The sequence below is a fragment of the Anomaloglossus baeobatrachus genome, chromosome 4 (assembly GCF_048569485.1).
Source record: "Anomaloglossus baeobatrachus isolate aAnoBae1 chromosome 4, aAnoBae1.hap1, whole genome shotgun sequence".
Classification (NCBI taxonomy): Eukaryota; Metazoa; Chordata; class Amphibia; order Anura; family Aromobatidae; genus Anomaloglossus; species Anomaloglossus baeobatrachus.
Window position 1 is genome coordinate 647,599,572 of NC_134356.1, and position 15,899 is coordinate 647,615,470.

The 15,899-nt window shown below is 38.9% G+C and overlaps 5 non-coding genes across 5 annotated transcripts; all 5 read left to right on the forward strand.

Annotated features, from left to right (window-relative positions):
- Nucleotides 1-1,790: 1,790 nt before the first annotated feature.
- On the forward strand, nucleotides 1,791-1,862 carry TRNAE-CUC (transfer RNA glutamic acid (anticodon CUC)). The gene has a single exon. It is a non-coding gene; the product is annotated as a tRNA-Glu (tRNA).
- Nucleotides 1,863-5,540: 3,678 nt separating this feature from the next.
- Nucleotides 5,541-5,612, forward strand: TRNAE-CUC (transfer RNA glutamic acid (anticodon CUC)). Its single transcript has one exon. It is a non-coding gene; the product is annotated as a tRNA-Glu (tRNA).
- Nucleotides 5,613-7,406: 1,794 nt separating this feature from the next.
- TRNAE-CUC (transfer RNA glutamic acid (anticodon CUC)) lies at nucleotides 7,407-7,478 on the forward strand. The gene has a single exon. It is a non-coding gene; the product is annotated as a tRNA-Glu (tRNA).
- A 3,669-nt stretch (nucleotides 7,479-11,147) lies between these two features.
- TRNAE-CUC (transfer RNA glutamic acid (anticodon CUC)) lies at nucleotides 11,148-11,219 on the forward strand. Its single transcript has one exon. It is a non-coding gene; the product is annotated as a tRNA-Glu (tRNA).
- A 2,750-nt stretch (nucleotides 11,220-13,969) lies between these two features.
- Nucleotides 13,970-14,041, forward strand: TRNAE-CUC (transfer RNA glutamic acid (anticodon CUC)). The gene has a single exon. It is a non-coding gene; the product is annotated as a tRNA-Glu (tRNA).
- Nucleotides 14,042-15,899: the final 1,858 nt, after the last annotated feature.

The following is a 15,899-nucleotide window of genomic DNA, read 5'->3' on the forward strand; positions in this document are numbered from 1 at the left end:
TTCTGTGCTTGTTTTGACATTCAAAGGCCGACGCAATTGGTTGGCCATTGTGGCCTGTCATTTGACCTCCAATTTCCTTACTTATCCATAGAATATTGGAACTGAATGGTAAAGTTTCTAGGCTCTCCTGCCAAAGATAATGAGGAAACTACGTACTGTCTGAGGAAAAAACTTACAATCTTCAATATATCGAATTGGCCTGTTAACTCCAACTCAAATGAGGCAAGATTCAACTACTGAAATGAAAAACAGCTTTTTAGTGAAGGCAACACTCTTTTTTTTTTTTTTTTTTTAAAAACCCCATATGTTTTCTGAAACTCTGTGGAATATCTCATATTAATTAGCAAGCAGTTTTCTTAGTTTACTGGTTCAATTCCTGCTAGGGGAGTGCCACTTTTTTCTGCAATAGTTCCTGCATTCAAAGGTCGACACATACCTTGCAGACAAAGTTAGTTTAGTTTAAAATTGCTCTTTGCAGCAAAAAATGCTGACCACAAGAGCTTTTAGCCATTCATTCCATTCTTTTGCACAAAAAGCCATTTGAGCTCATATCGGAAATCATTCTTACCTTCGACTTCCAACTACTTGGTGTAAATGGACTCAAACCCCTCAATATATAATTGTTGATTTTTGGTACTCAGTGGAAACAAATGTGGCTCTCTAGACAAGATGGAGACAAAATCTCCAAAGAAAAGTGCCACATGTGAGGATCACAATCATGACCTTAAGAGTTTGAGATTGACGCGCCACCTATTGTGCTAACAAGGAAAGCTTCTGTTGCAAACGTGCAGAAGTTGCTTACTCATAGAAATAAAGTTCTTTTTTTCCACATCATCGACTACACAGCACAACATTTCCCATATGGTCTAGCGGTTAGGATTCCTGGTTCTCACCCAGGCGGCCCGGGTTCGACACCCGGTATGGGAATGCTAATTTTTCTGTGCTTGTTTTGACATTCAAAGGCCGACGCAATTGGTTGGCCATTGTGGCCTGTCATTTGACCTCCAATTTCCTTACTTATCCATAGAATATTGGAACTGAATGGTAAAGTTTCTAGGCTCTCCTGCCAAAGATAATGAGGAAACTACGTACTGTCTGAGGAAAAAACTTACAATCTTCAATATATCGAATTGACCTGTTAACTCCAACTCAAATGAGGCAAGATTCAACTACTGAAATGAAAAACAGCTTTTTAGTGAAGGCAACACTCTTTTTTTTTTTTTTTTTTTAAAACCCCATATGTTTTCTGAAACTCTATGGAATATCTCATATTAATTAGCAAGCAGTTTTCTTAGTTTACTGGTTCAATTCCTGCTAGGGGAGTGCCACTTTTTTCTGCAATAGTTCCTGCATTCAAAGGTCGACGCATACCTTGCAGACAAAGTTAGTTTAGTTTAAAATTGCTCTTTGCAGCGAAAAATGCTGACCACAAGAGCTTTTAGCCATTCATTCCATTCTTTTGCACAAAAAGCCATTTGAGCTCATATCGGAAATCATTCTTACCTTCGACTTCCAACTACTTGGTGTCAAGGGACTCAAACCCCTCAATATATAATTGTTGATTTTTGGTACTCAGTGGAAACAAATGTGGCTCTCTAGACAAGATGGAGACAAAATCTCCAAAGAAAAGTGCCACATGTGAGGATCACAATCATGACCTTAAGAGTTTGAGATTGACGCGCCACCTATTGTGCTAACAAGGAAAGCTTCTGTTGCAAACGTGCAGAAGTTGCTTACTCATAGAAATAAAGTTCTTTTTTTCCACATCATCAACTACACAGAATAACATTTCCCATATGGTCTAGCGGTTAGGATTCCTGGTTCTCACCCAGGCGGCCCGGGTTCGACTCCCGGTATGGGAATGCTAATTTTTCTGTGCTTGTTTTGACATTCAAAGGCCGACGCAATTGGTTGGCCATTGTGGCCTGTCATTTGACCTCCAATTTCCTTACTTATCCATAGAATATTGGAACTGAATGGTAAAGTTTCTAGGCTCTCCTGCCAAAGATAATGAGTAAACTACATACTGTCTGAGGAAAAAACTTACAATCTTCAATATATCGAATTGACCTGTTAACTCCAACTCAAATGAGGCAAGATTCAACTACTGAAATGAAAAACAGCTTTTTAGTGAAGGCAACACTCTTTTTTTTTTTTTTTTTTTTTTTTAAAACCCCATATGTTTTCTGAAACTCTGTGGAATATCTCATATTAATTAGCAAGCAGTTTTCTTAGTTTACTGGTTCAATTCCTGCTAGGGAATGCCACTTTTTTCTGCAATAGTTCCTGCATTCAAAGGTCGACACATACCTTGCAGACAAAGTTAGTTTAGTTTAAAATTGCTCTTTGCAGCGAAAAATGCTGACCACAAGAGCTTTTAGCCATTCATTCCATTCTTTTGCACAAAAAGCCATTTGAGCTCATATCGGAAATCATTCTTACCTTCAACTTCCAACTACTTGGTGTAAATGGACTCAAACCCCTCAATATATAATTGTTGATTTTTGGTACTCAGTGGAAACAAATGTGGCTCTCTAGACAAGATGGAGACAAAATCTCCAAAGAAAAGTGCCACATGTGAGGATCACAATCATGACCTTAAGAGTTTGAGATTGACGCGCCACCTATTGTGCTAACAAGGAAAGCTTCTGTTGCAAACGTGCAGAAGTTGCTTACTCATAGAAATAAAGTTCTTTTTTTCCACATCATCGACTACACAGCACAAAATTTCCCATATGGTCTAGCGGTTAGGATTCCTGGTTCTCACCCAGGCGGCCCGGGTTTGACTCCCGGTATGGGAATGCTAATTTTTCTGTGCTTGTTTTGACATTCAAAGGCCGACGCAATTGGTTGGCCATTGTGGCCTGTCATTTGACCTCCAATTTCCTTACTTATCCATAGAATATTGGAACTGAATGGTAAAGTTTCTAGGCTCTCCTGCCAAAGATAATGAGGAAACTACGTACTGTCTGAGGAAAAAACTTACAATCTTCAATATATCGAATTGACCTGTTAACTCCAACTCAAATGAGGCAAGATTCAACTACTGAAATGAAAAACAGCTTTTTAGTGAAGGCAACACTCTTTTTTTTTTTTTTTTTTTTTTTAAAACCCCATATGTTTTCTGAAACTCTGTGGAATATCTCATATTAATTAGCAAGCAGTTTTCTTAGTTTACTGGTTCAATTCCTGCTAGGGGAGTGCCACTTTTTTCTGCAATAGTTCCTGCATTCAAAGGTCGACACATACCTTGCAGACAAAGTTAGTTTAGTTTAAAATTGCTCTTTGCAGCGAAAAATGCTGACCACAAGAGCTTTTAGCCATTCATTCCATTCTTTTGCACAAAAAGCCATTTGAGCTCATATCGGAAATCATTCTTACCTTCGACTTCCAACTACTTGGTGTCAAGGGACTCAAACCCCTCAATATATAATTGTTGATTTTTGGTACTCAGTGGAAACAAATGTGGCTCTCTAGACAAGATGGAGACAAAATCTCCAAAGAAAAGTGCCACATGTGAGGATCACAATCATGACCTTAAGAGTTTGAGATTGACGCGCCACCTATTGTGCTAACAAGGAAAGCTTCTGTTGCAAACGTGCAGAAGTTGCTTACTCATAGAAATAAAGTTCTTTTTTTCCACATCATCGACTACACAGAATAACATTTCCCATATGGTCTAGCGGTTAGGATTCCTGATTCTCACCCAGGCGGCCCGGGTTCGACTCCCGGTATGGGAATGCTAATTTTTCTGTGCTTGTTTTGACATTCAAAGGCCGACGCAATTGGTTGGCCATTGTGGCCTGTCATTTGACCTCCAATTTCCTTACTTATCCATAGAATATTGGAACTGAATGGTAAAGTTTCTAGGCTCTCCTGCCAAAGATAATGAGTAAACTACATACTGTCTGAGGAAAAAACTTACAATCTTCAATATATCGAATTGACCTGTTAACTCCAACTCAAATGAGGCAAGATTCAACTACTGAAATGAAAAACAGCTTTTTAGTGAAGGCAACACTCTTTTTTTTTTTTTTTTTTTTTTTAAAACCCCATATGTTTTCTGAAACTCTGTGGAATATCTCATATTAATTAGCAAGCAGTTTTCTTAGTTTACTGGTTCAATTCCTGCTAGGGGAGTGCCACTTTTTTCTGCAATAGTTCCTGCATTCAAAGGTCGACACATACCTTGCAGACAAAGTTAGTTTAGTTTAAAATTGCTCTTTGCAGCGAAAAATGCTGACCACAAGAGCTTTTAGCCATTCATTCCATTCTTTTGCACAAAAAGCCATTTGAGCTCATATCGGAAATCATTCTTACCTTCAACTTCCAACTACTTGGTGTAAATGGACTCAAACCCCTCAATATATAATTGTTGATTTTTGGTACTCAGTGGAAACAAATGTGGCTCTCTAGACAAGATGGAGACAAAATCTCCAAAGAAAAGTGCCACATGTGAGGATCACAATCATGACCTTAAGAGTTTGAGATTGACGCGCCACCTATTGTGCTAACAAGGAAAGCTTCTGTTGCAAACGTGCAGAAGTTGCTTACTCATAGAAATAAAGTTCTTTTTTCCCACATCATCGACTACACAGCACAAAATTTCCCATATGGTCTAGCGGTTAGGATTCCTGGTTCTCACCCAGGCGGCCCGGGTTTGACTCCCGGTATGGGAATGCTAATTTTTCTGTGCTTGTTTTGACATTCAAAGGCCGACGCAATTGGTTGGCCATTGTGGCCTGTCATTTGACCTCCAATTTCCTTACTTATCCATAGAATATTGGAACTGAATGGTAAAGTTTCTAGGCTCTCCTGCCAAAGATAATGAGGAAACTACGTACTGTCTGAGGAAAAAACTTACAATCTTCAATATATCGAATTGACCTGTTAACTCCAACTCAAATGAGGCAAGATTCAACTACTGAAATGAAAAACAGCTTTTTAGTGAAGGCAACACTCTTTTTTTTTTTTTTTTTAAAACCCCATATGTTTTCTGAAACTCTGTGGAATATCTCATATTAATTAGCAAGCAGTTTTCTTAGTTTACTGGTTCAATTCCTGCTAGGGGAGTGCCACTTTTTTCTGCAATAGTTCCTGCATTCAAAGGTCGACACATACCTTGCAGACAAAGTTAGTTTAGTTTAAAATTGCTCTTTGCAGCGAAAAATGCTGACCACAAGAGCTTTTAGCCATTCATTCCATTCTTTTGCACAAAAAGCCATTTGAGCTCATATCGGAAATCATTCTTACCTTCGACTTCCAACTACTTGGTGTCAAGGGACTCAAACCCCTCAATATATAATTGTTGATTTTTGGTACTCAGTGGAAACAAATGTGGCTCTCTAGACAAGATGGAGACAAAATCTCCAAAGAAAAGTGCCACATGTGAGGATCACAATCATGACCTTAAGAGTTTGAGATTGACGCGCCACCTATTGTGCTAACAAGGAAAGCTTCTGTTGCAAACGTGCAGAAGTTGCTTACTCATAGAAATAAAGTTCTTTTTTTCCACATCATCGACTACACAGCACAACATTTCCCATATGGTCTAGCGGTTAGGATTCCTGGTTCTCACCCAGGCGGCCCGGGTTCGACTCCCGGTATGGGAATGCTAATTTTTCTGTGCTTGTTTTGACATTCAAAGGCCGACGCAATTGGTTGGCCATTGTAGCCTGTCATTTGACCTCCAATTTCCTTACTTATCCATAGAATATTGGAACTGAATGGTAAAGTTTCTAGGCTCTCCTGCCAAAGATAATGAGGAAACTACGTACAGTCTGAGGAAAAAACTTACAATCTTCAATATATCGAATTGACCTGTTAACTCCAACTCAAATGAGGCAAGATTCAACTACTGAAATGAAAAACAGCTTTTTAGTGAAGGCAACACTCTTTTTTTTTTTTTTTTAAAAACCCCATATGTTTTCTGAAACTCTGTGGAATATCTCATATTAATTAGCAAGCAGTTTTCTTAGTTTACTGGTTCAATTCCTGCTAGGGGAGTGCCACTTTTTTCTGCAATAGTTCCTGCATTCAAAGGTCGACACATACCTTGCAGACAAAGTTAGTTTAGTTTAAAATTGCTCTTTGCAGCGAAAAATGCTGACCACAAGAGCTTTTAGCCATTCATTCCATTCTTTTGCACAAAAAGCCATTTGAGCTCATATCGGAAATCATTCTTACCTTCAACTTCCAACTACTTGGTGTAAATGGACTCAAACCCCTCAATATATAATTGTTGATTTTTGGTACTCAGTGGAAACAAATGTGGCTCTCTAGACAAGATGGAGACAAAATCTCCAAAGAAAAGTGCCACATGTGAGGATCACAATCATGACCTTAAGAGTTTGAGATTGACGCGCCACCTATTGTGCTAACAAGGAAAGCTTCTGTTGCAAACGTGCAGAAGTTGCTTACTCATAGAAATAAAGTTCTTTTTTTCCACATCATCGACTACACAGCACAAAATTTCCCATATGGTCTAGCGGTTAGGATTCCTGGTTCTCACCCAGGCGGCCCGGGTTTGACTCCCGGTATGGGAATGCTAATTTTTCTGTGCTTGTTTTGACATTCAAAGGCCGACGCAATTGGTTGGCCATTGTGGCCTGTCATTTGACCTCCAATTTCCTTACTTATCCATAGAATATTGGAACTGAATGGTAAAGTTTCTAGGCTCTCCTGCCAAAGATAATGAGGAAACTACGTACTGTCTGAGGAAAAAACTTACAATCTTCAATATATCGAATTGACCTGTTAACTCCAACTCAAATGAGGCAAGATTCAACTACTGAAATGAAAAACAGCTTTTTAGTGAAGGCAACACTCTTTTTTTTTTTTTTTTTAAAACCCCATATGTTTTCTGAAACTCTGTGGAATATCTCATATTAATTAGCAAGCAGTTTTCTTAGTTTACTGGTTCAATTCCTGCTAGGGGAGTGCCACTTTTTTCTGCAATAGTTCCTGCATTCAAAGGTCGACACATACCTTGCAGACAAAGTTAGTTTAGTTTAAAATTGCTCTTTGCAGCGAAAAATGCTGACCACAAGAGCTTTTAGCCATTCATTCCATTCTTTTGCACAAAAAGCCATTTGAGCTCATATCGGAAATCATTCTTACCTTCGACTTCCAACTACTTGGTGTCAAGGGACTCAAACCCCTCAATATATAATTGTTGATTTTTGGTACTCAGTGGAAACAAATGTGGCTCTCTAGACAAGATGGAGACAAAATCTCCAAAGAAAAGTGCCACATGTGAGGATCACAATCATGACCTTAAGAGTTTGAGATTGACGCGCCACCTATTGTGCTAACAAGGAAAGCTTCTGTTGCAAACGTGCAGAAGTTGCTTACTCATAGAAATAAAGTTCTTTTTTTCCACATCATCGACTACACAGCACAACATTTCCCATATGGTCTAGCGGTTAGGATTCCTGGTTCTCACCCAGGCGGCCCGGGTTCGACTCCCGGTATGGGAATGCTAATTTTTCTGTGCTTGTTTTGACATTCAAAGGCCGACGCAATTGGTTGGCCATTGTGGCCTGTCATTTGACCTCCAATTTCCTTACTTATCCATAGAATATTGGAACTGAATGGTAAAGTTTCTAGGCTCTCCTGCCAAAGATAATGAGGAAACTACGTACAGTCTGAGGAAAAAACTTACAATCTTCAATATATCGAATTGAGCTGTTAACTCCAACTCAAATGAGGCAAGATTCAACTACTGAAATGAAAAACAGCTTTTTAGTGAAGGCAACACTCTTTTTTTTTTTTTTTTTTAAAACCCCATATGTTTTCTGAAACTCTGTGGAATATCTCATATTAATTAGCAAGCAGTTTTCTTAGTTTACTGGTTCAATTCCAGCTATGGGAGTGCCACTTTTTTCTGCAATAGTTCCTGCATTCAAAGGTCGACACATACCTTGCAGACAAAGTTAGTTTAGTTTAAAATTGCTCTTTGCAGCGAAAAATGCTGACCACAAGAGCTTTTAGCCATTCATTCCATTCTTTTGCACAAAAAGCCATTTGAGCTCATATCGGAAATCATTCTTACCTTCGACTTTCAACTACTTGGTGTAAATGGACTCAAACCCCTCAATATATAATTGTTGATTTTTGGTACTCAGTGGAAACAAATGTGGCTCTCTAGACAAGATGGAGACAAAATCTCCAAAGAAAAGTGCCACATGTGAGGATCACAATCATGACCTTAAGAGTTTGAGATTGACGCGCCACCTATTGTGCTAACAAGGAAAGCTTCTGTTGCAAACGTGCAGAAGTTGCTTACTCATAGAAATAAAGTTCTTTTTTTCCACATCATCGACTACACAGCACAACATTTCCTAGATGATCTAGCGGTTAGGATTCCTGGTTCTCACCGAGGCGGCCCGGGTTCGACTCCCGGTATTGGAATGCTAATTTTTCTGTGCTTGTTTTGACATTCAAAGGCCGACGCAATTGGTTGGCCATTGTGGCCTGTCATTTGACCTCCAATTTCCTTACTTATCCATAAAATATTTGAACTGAATGGTAAAGTTTCTAGGCTCTCCTGCCAAAGATAATGAGGAAACTACGTACTGTCTGAGGAAAAAACTTACAATCTTCAATATATCGAATTGACCTGTTAACTCCAACTCAAATGAGGCAAGATTCAACTACTGAAATGAAAAACAGCTTTTTAGTGAAGGCAACACTCTTTTTTTTTTTTTTTTTAAAAACCCCATATGTTTTCTGAAACTCTGTGGAATATCTCATATTAATTAGCAAGCAGTTTTCTTAGTTGACTGGTTCAATTCCTGCTAGGGGAGTGCCACTTTTTTCTGCAATAGTTCCTGCATTCAAAGGTCGACACATACCCTGCAGACAAAGTTAGTTTAGTTTAAAATTGCTCTTTGCAGCGAAAAATGCTGACCACAAGAGCTTTTAGCCATTCATTCCATTCTTTTGCACAAAAAGCCATTTGAGCTCATATCGGAAATCATTCTTACCTTCGACTTCCAACTACTTGGTGTCAAGGGACTCAAACCCCTCAATATATAATTGTTGATTTTTGGTACTCAGTGGAAACAAATGTGGCTCTCTAGACAAGATGGAGACAAAATCTCCAAAGAAAAGTGCCACATGTGAGGATCACAATCATGACCTTAAGAGTTTGAGATTGACGCGCCACCTATTGTGCTAACAAGGAAAGCTTCTGTTGCAAACGTGCAGAAGTTGCTTACTCATAGAAATAAAGTTCTTTTTTTCCACGTCATCGACTACACAGCACAACATATCCCATATGGTCTAGCGGTTAGGATTCCTGGTTCTCACCCAGGCGGCCCGGGTTTGACTCCCGTTATGGGAATGCTAATTTTTCTGTGCTTGTTTTGACATTCAAAGGCCGACGAAATTGGTTGGCCATTGTGGCCTGTCATTTGACCTCCAATTTCCTTACTTATCCATAGAATATTGGAACTGAATGGTAAAGTTTCTAGGCTCTTCTGCCAAAGATAATGAGGAAACTACGTACAGTCTGAGGAAAAAACTTACAATCTTCAATATATCGAATTGACCTGTTAACTCCAACTCAAATGAGGCAAGATTCAACTACTGAAATGAAAAACAGCTTTTTAGTGAAGGCCACACTCTTTTTTTTTTTTTTTTTTTTTTTAAAACCCCATATGTTTTCTGAAACTCTGTGGAATATCTCATATTAATTAGCAAGCAGTTTTCTTAGTTTACTGGTTCAATTCCTGCTAGGGGAGTGCCACTTTTTTCTGCAATAGTTCCTGCATTCAAAGGTCGACACATACCTTGCAGACAAAGTTAGTTTAGTTTAAAGTTGCTCTTTGCAGCGAAAAATGCTGACCACAAGAGCTTTTAGCCATTCATTCCATTCTTTTGCACAAAAAGCCATTTGAGCTCATATCGGAAATCATTCTTACCTTCGACTTCCAACTACTTGGTGTAAATGGACTCAAACCCCTCAATATATAATTGTTGATTTTTGGTACTCAGTGGAAACAAATGTGGCTCTCTAGACAAGATGGAGACAAAATCTCCAAAGAAAAGTGCCACATGTGAGGATCACAATCATGACCTTAAGAGTTTGAGATTGACGCGCCACCTATTGTGCTAACAAGGAAAGCTTCTGTTGCAAACGTGCAGAAGTTGCTTACTCATAGAAATAAAGTTCTTTTTTTCCACATCATCGACTACACAGCACAACATTTCCCATATGGTCTAGCGGTTAGGATTCCTGGTTCTCACTCAGGTGGCCCGGGTTCGACTCCCGGTATGGGAATGCTAATTTTTCTGTGCTTGTTTTGACATTCAAAGGCCGACGCAATTGGTTGGCCATTGTGGCCTGTCATTTGACCTCCAATTTCCTTACTTATCCATAGAATATTGGAACTGAATGGTAAAGTTTCTAGGCTCTCCTGCCAAAGATAATGAGGAAACTACGTACAGTCTGAGGAAAAAACTTACAATCTTCAATATATCGAATTGACCTGTGAACTCCAACTCAAATGAGGCAAGATTCAACTACTGAAATGAAAAACAGCTTTTTAGTGAAGGCAACACTCTTTTTTTTTTTTTTTTTTTAAAACCCCATATGTTTTCTGAAACTCTGTGGAATATCTCATATTATTAGCAAGCAGTTTTCTTAGTTTACTGGTTCAATTCCTGCTAGGGGAGTGCCACTTTTTTCTGCAATAGTTCCTGCATTCAAAGGTCGACACATACCTTGCAGACAAAGTTAGTTTAGTTTAAAATTGCTCTTTGCAGCGAAAAATGCTGACCACAAGAGCTTTTAGCCATTCATTCCATTCTTTTGCACAAAAAGCCATTTGAGCTCATATCGGAAATCATTCTTACCTTCGACTTCCAACTACTTGGTGTAAATGGACTCAAACCCCTCAATATATAATTGTTGATTTTTGGTACTCAGTGGAAACAAATGTGGCTCTCTAGACAAGATGGAGACAAAATCTCCAAAGAAAAGTGCCACATGTGAGGATCACAATCATGACCTTAAGAGTTTGAGATTGACGCGCCACCTATTGTGCTAACAAGGAACGCTTCTGTTGCAAACGTGCAGAAGTTGCTTACTCATAGAAATAAAGTTCTTTTTTTCCACATCATCGACAACACAGCACAACATTTCCCATATGGTCTAGCGGTTAGGATTCCTGGTTCTCACCCAGGCGGCCCGGGTTCGACTCCCGGTATGGGAATGCTAATTTTTCTGTGCTTGTTTTGACATTCAAAGGCCGACGCAATTGGTTGGCCATTGTGGCCTGTCATTTGACCTCCAATTTCCTTACTTATCCATAGAATATTGGAACTGAATGGTAAAGTTTCTAGGCTCTCCTGCCAAAGATAATGAGGAAACTACGTACTGTCTGAGGAAAAAACTTACAATCTTCAATATATCGAATTGACCTGTTAACTCCAACTCAAATGAGGCAAGATTCAACTACTGAAATGAAAAACAGCTTTTTAGCGAAGGCAACACTCTTTTTTTTTTTTTTTTTTTTTTAAAACCCCATATGTTTTCTGAAACTCTGTGGAATATCTCATATTAATTAGCAAGCAGTTTTCTTAGTTTACTGGTTCAATTCCTGCTAGGGGAGTGCCACTTTTTTCTGCAATAGTTCCTGCATTCAAAGGTCGACACATACCTTGCAGACAAAGTTAGTTTAGTTTAAAATTGCTCTTTGCAGCGAAAAATGCTGACCACAAGAGCTTTTAGCCATTCATTCCATTCTTTTGCACAAAAAGCCATTTGAGCTCATATCGGAAATCATTCTTACCTTCGACTTCCAACTACTTGGTGTCAAGGGACTCAAACCCCTCAATATATAATTGTTGATTTTTGGTACTCAGTGGAAACAAATGTGGCTCTCTAGACAAGATGGAGACAAAATCTCCAAAGAAAAGTGCCACATGTGAGGATCACAATCATGACCTTAAGAGTTTGAGATTGACGCGCCACCTATTGTGCTAACAAGGAAAGCTTCTGTTGCAAACGTGCAGAAGTTGCTTACTCATAGAAATAAAGTTCTTTTTTTCCACATCATCGACTACACAGCACAACATTTCCCATATGGTCTAGCGGTTAGGATTTCTGATTCTCACCCAGGCGGCCCGGGTTCGACTCCCGGTATGGGAATGCTAATTTTTCTGTGCTTGTTTTGACATTCAAAGGCCGACGCAATTGGTTGGCCATTGTGGCCTGTCATTTGACCTCCAATTTCCTTACTTATCCATAGAATATTGGAACTGAATGGAAAAGTTTCTAGGCTCTCCTGCCAAAGATAATGAGGAAACTACGTACTGTCTGAGGAAAAAACTTACAATCTTCAATATATCGAATTGACCAGTTAACTCCAACTCAAATGAGGCAAGATTCAACTACTGAAATGAAAAACAGCTTTTTAGTGAAGGCAACACTCTTTTTTTTTTTTTTTAATTTTTTTTTTTTTTTTAAAACCCCATATGTTTTCTGAAACTCTGTGGAATATCTCATATTAATTAGCAAGCAGTTTTCTTAGTTTACTGGTTCAATTCCTGCTAGGGGAGTGCCACTTTTTTCTGCAATAGTTCCTGCATTCAAAGGTCGACACATACCTTGCAGACAAAGTTAGTTTAGTTTAAAATTGCTCTTTGCAGCGAAAAATGCTGACCAGAAGAGCTTTTAGCCATTCATTCCATTCTTTTGCACAAAAAGCCATTTGAGCTCATATCGGAAAACATTCTTACCTTCGACTTCCAACTACTTGGTGTAAATGGACTCAAACCCCTCAATATATAATTGTTGATTTTTGGTACTCAGTGGAAACAAATGTGGCTCTCTAGACAAGATGGAGACAAAATCTCCAAAGAAAAGTGCCACATGTGAGGATCACAATCATGACCTTAAGAGTTTTGAGATTGACGCGCCACCTATTGTGCTAACAAGGAAAGCTTCTGTTGCAAACGTGCAGAAGTTGCTTACTCATAGAAATAAAGTTCTTTTTTTCCACATCATCGACTACACAGCACAACATTTCCCATATGGTCTAGCGGTTAGGAATCCTGGTTCTCACCCAGGTGGCCCGGGTTCGACTCCCGGTATGGGAATGCTAATTTTTCTGTGCTTGTTTTGACATTCAAAGGCCGACGCAATTGGTTGGCCATTGTGGCCTGTCATTTGACCTCCAATTTCCTTACTTATCCATAGAATATTGGAACTGAATGGTAAAGTTTCTAGGCTCTCCTGCCAAAGATAATGAGGAAACTACGTACAGTCTGAGGAAAAAACTTACTATCTTCAATATATCGAATTGACCTGTTAACTCCAACTCAAATGAGGCAAGATTCAACTACTGAAATGAAAAACAGCTTTTTAGTGAAGGCAACACTCTTTTTTTTTTTTTTTTTTTAAAACCCCATATGTTTTCTGAAACTCTGTGGAATATCTCATATTATTAGCAAGCAGTTTTCTTAGTTTACTGGTTCAATTCCTGCTAGGGGAGTGCCACTTTTTTCTGCAATAGTTCCTGCATTCAAAGGTCGACACATACCTTGCAGACAAAGTTAGTTTAGTTTAAAATTGCTCTTTGCAGCGAAAAATGCTGACCACAAGAGCTTTTAGCCATTCATTCCATTCTTTTGCACAAAAAGCCATTTGAGCTCATATCGGAAATCATTCTTACCTTCGACTTCCAACTACTTGGTGTAAATGGACTCAAACCCCTCAATATATAATTGTTGATTTTTGGTACTCAGTGGAAACAAATGTGGCTCTCTAGACAAGATGGAGACAAAATCTCCAAAGAAAAGTGCCACATGTGAGGATCACAATCATGACCTTAAGAGTTTGAGATTGACGCGCCACCTATTGTGCTAACAAGGAACGCTTCTGTTGCAAACGTGCAGAAGTTGCTTACTCATAGAAATAAAGTTCTTTTTTTCCACATCATCGACAACACAGCACAACATTTCCCATATGGTCTAGCGGTTAGGATTCCTGGTTCTCACCCAGGCGGCCCGGGTTCGACTCCCGGTATGGGAATGCTAATTTTTCTGTGCTTGTTTTGACATTCAAAGGCCGACGCAATTGGTTGGCCATTGTGGCCTGTCATTTGACCTCCAATTTCCTTACTTATCCATAGAATATTGGAACTGAATGGTAAAGTTTCTAGGCTCTCCTGCCAAAGATAATGAGGAAACTACGTACTGTCTGAGGAAAAAACTTACAATCTTCAATATATCGAATTGACCTGTTAACTCCAACTCAAATGAGGCAAGATTCAACTACTGAAATGAAAAACAGCTTTTTAGCGAAGGCAACACTCTTTTTTTTTTTTTTTTTTTTTTTAAAACCCCATATGTTTTCTGAAACTCTGTGGAATATCTCATATTAATTAGCAAGCAGTTTTCTTAGTTTACTGGTTCAATTCCTGCTAGGGGAGTGCCACTTTTTTCTGCAATAGTTCCTGCATTCAAAGGTCGACACATACCTTGCAGACAAAGTTAGTTTAGTTTAAAATTGCTCTTTGCAGCGAAAAATGCTGACCACAAGAGCTTTTAGCCATTCATTCCATTCTTTTGCACAAAAAGCCATTTGAGCTCATATCGGAAATCATTCTTACCTTCGACTTCCAACTACTTGGTGTCAAGGGACTCAAACCCCTCAATATATAATTGTTGATTTTTGGTACTCAGTGGAAACAAATGTGGCTCTCTAGACAAGATGGAGACAAAATCTCCAAAGAAAAGTGCCACATGTGAGGATCACAATCATGACCTTAAGAGTTTGAGATTGACGCGCCACCTATTGTGCTAACAAGGAAAGCTTCTGTTGCAAACGTGCAGAAGTTGCTTACTCATAGAAATAAAGTTCTTTTTTTCCACATCATCGACTACACAGCACAACATTTCCCATATGGTCTAGCGGTTAGGATTTCTGATTCTCACCCAGGCGGCCCGGGTTCGACTCCCGGTATGGGAATGCTAATTTTTCTGTGCTTGTTTTGACATTCAAAGGCCGACGCAATTGGTTGGCCATTGTGGCCTGTCATTTGACCTCCAATTTCCTTACTTATCCATAGAATATTGGAACTGAATGGAAAAGTTTCTAGGCTCTCCTGCCAAAGATAATGAGGAAACTACGTACTGTCTGAGGAAAAAACTTACAATCTTCAATATATCGAATTGACCAGTTAACTCCAACTCAAATGAGGCAAGATTCAACTACTGAAATGAAAAACAGCTTTTTAGTGAAGGCAACACTCTTTTTTTTTTTTTTTAATTTTTTTTTTTTTTTTTAAAACCCCATATGTTTTCTGAAACTCTGTGGAATATCTCATATTAATTAGCAAGCAGTTTTCTTAGTTTACTGGTTCAATTCCTGCTAGGGGAGTGCCACTTTTTTCTGCAATAGTTCCTGCATTCAAAGGTCGACACATACCTTGCAGACAAAGTTAGTTTAGTTTAAAATTGCTCTTTGCAGCGAAAAATGCTGACCAGAAGAGCTTTTAGCCATTCATTCCATTCTTTTGCACAAAAAGCCATTTGAGCTCATATCGGAAAACATTCTTACCTTCGACTTCCAACTACTTGGTGTAAATGGACTCAAACCCCTCAATATATAATTGTTGATTTTTGGTACTCAGTGGAAACAAATGTGGCTCTCTAGACAAGATGGAGACAAAATCTCCAAAGAAAAGTGCCACATGTGAGGATCACAATCATGACCTTAAGAGTTTTGAGATTGACGCGCCACCTATTGTGCTAACAAGGAAAGCTTCTGTTGCAAACGTGCAGAAGTTGCTTACTCATAGAAATAAAGTTCTTTTTTTCCACATCATCGACTACACAGCACAACATTTCCCATATGGTCTAGCGGTTAGGAATCCTGGTTCTCACCC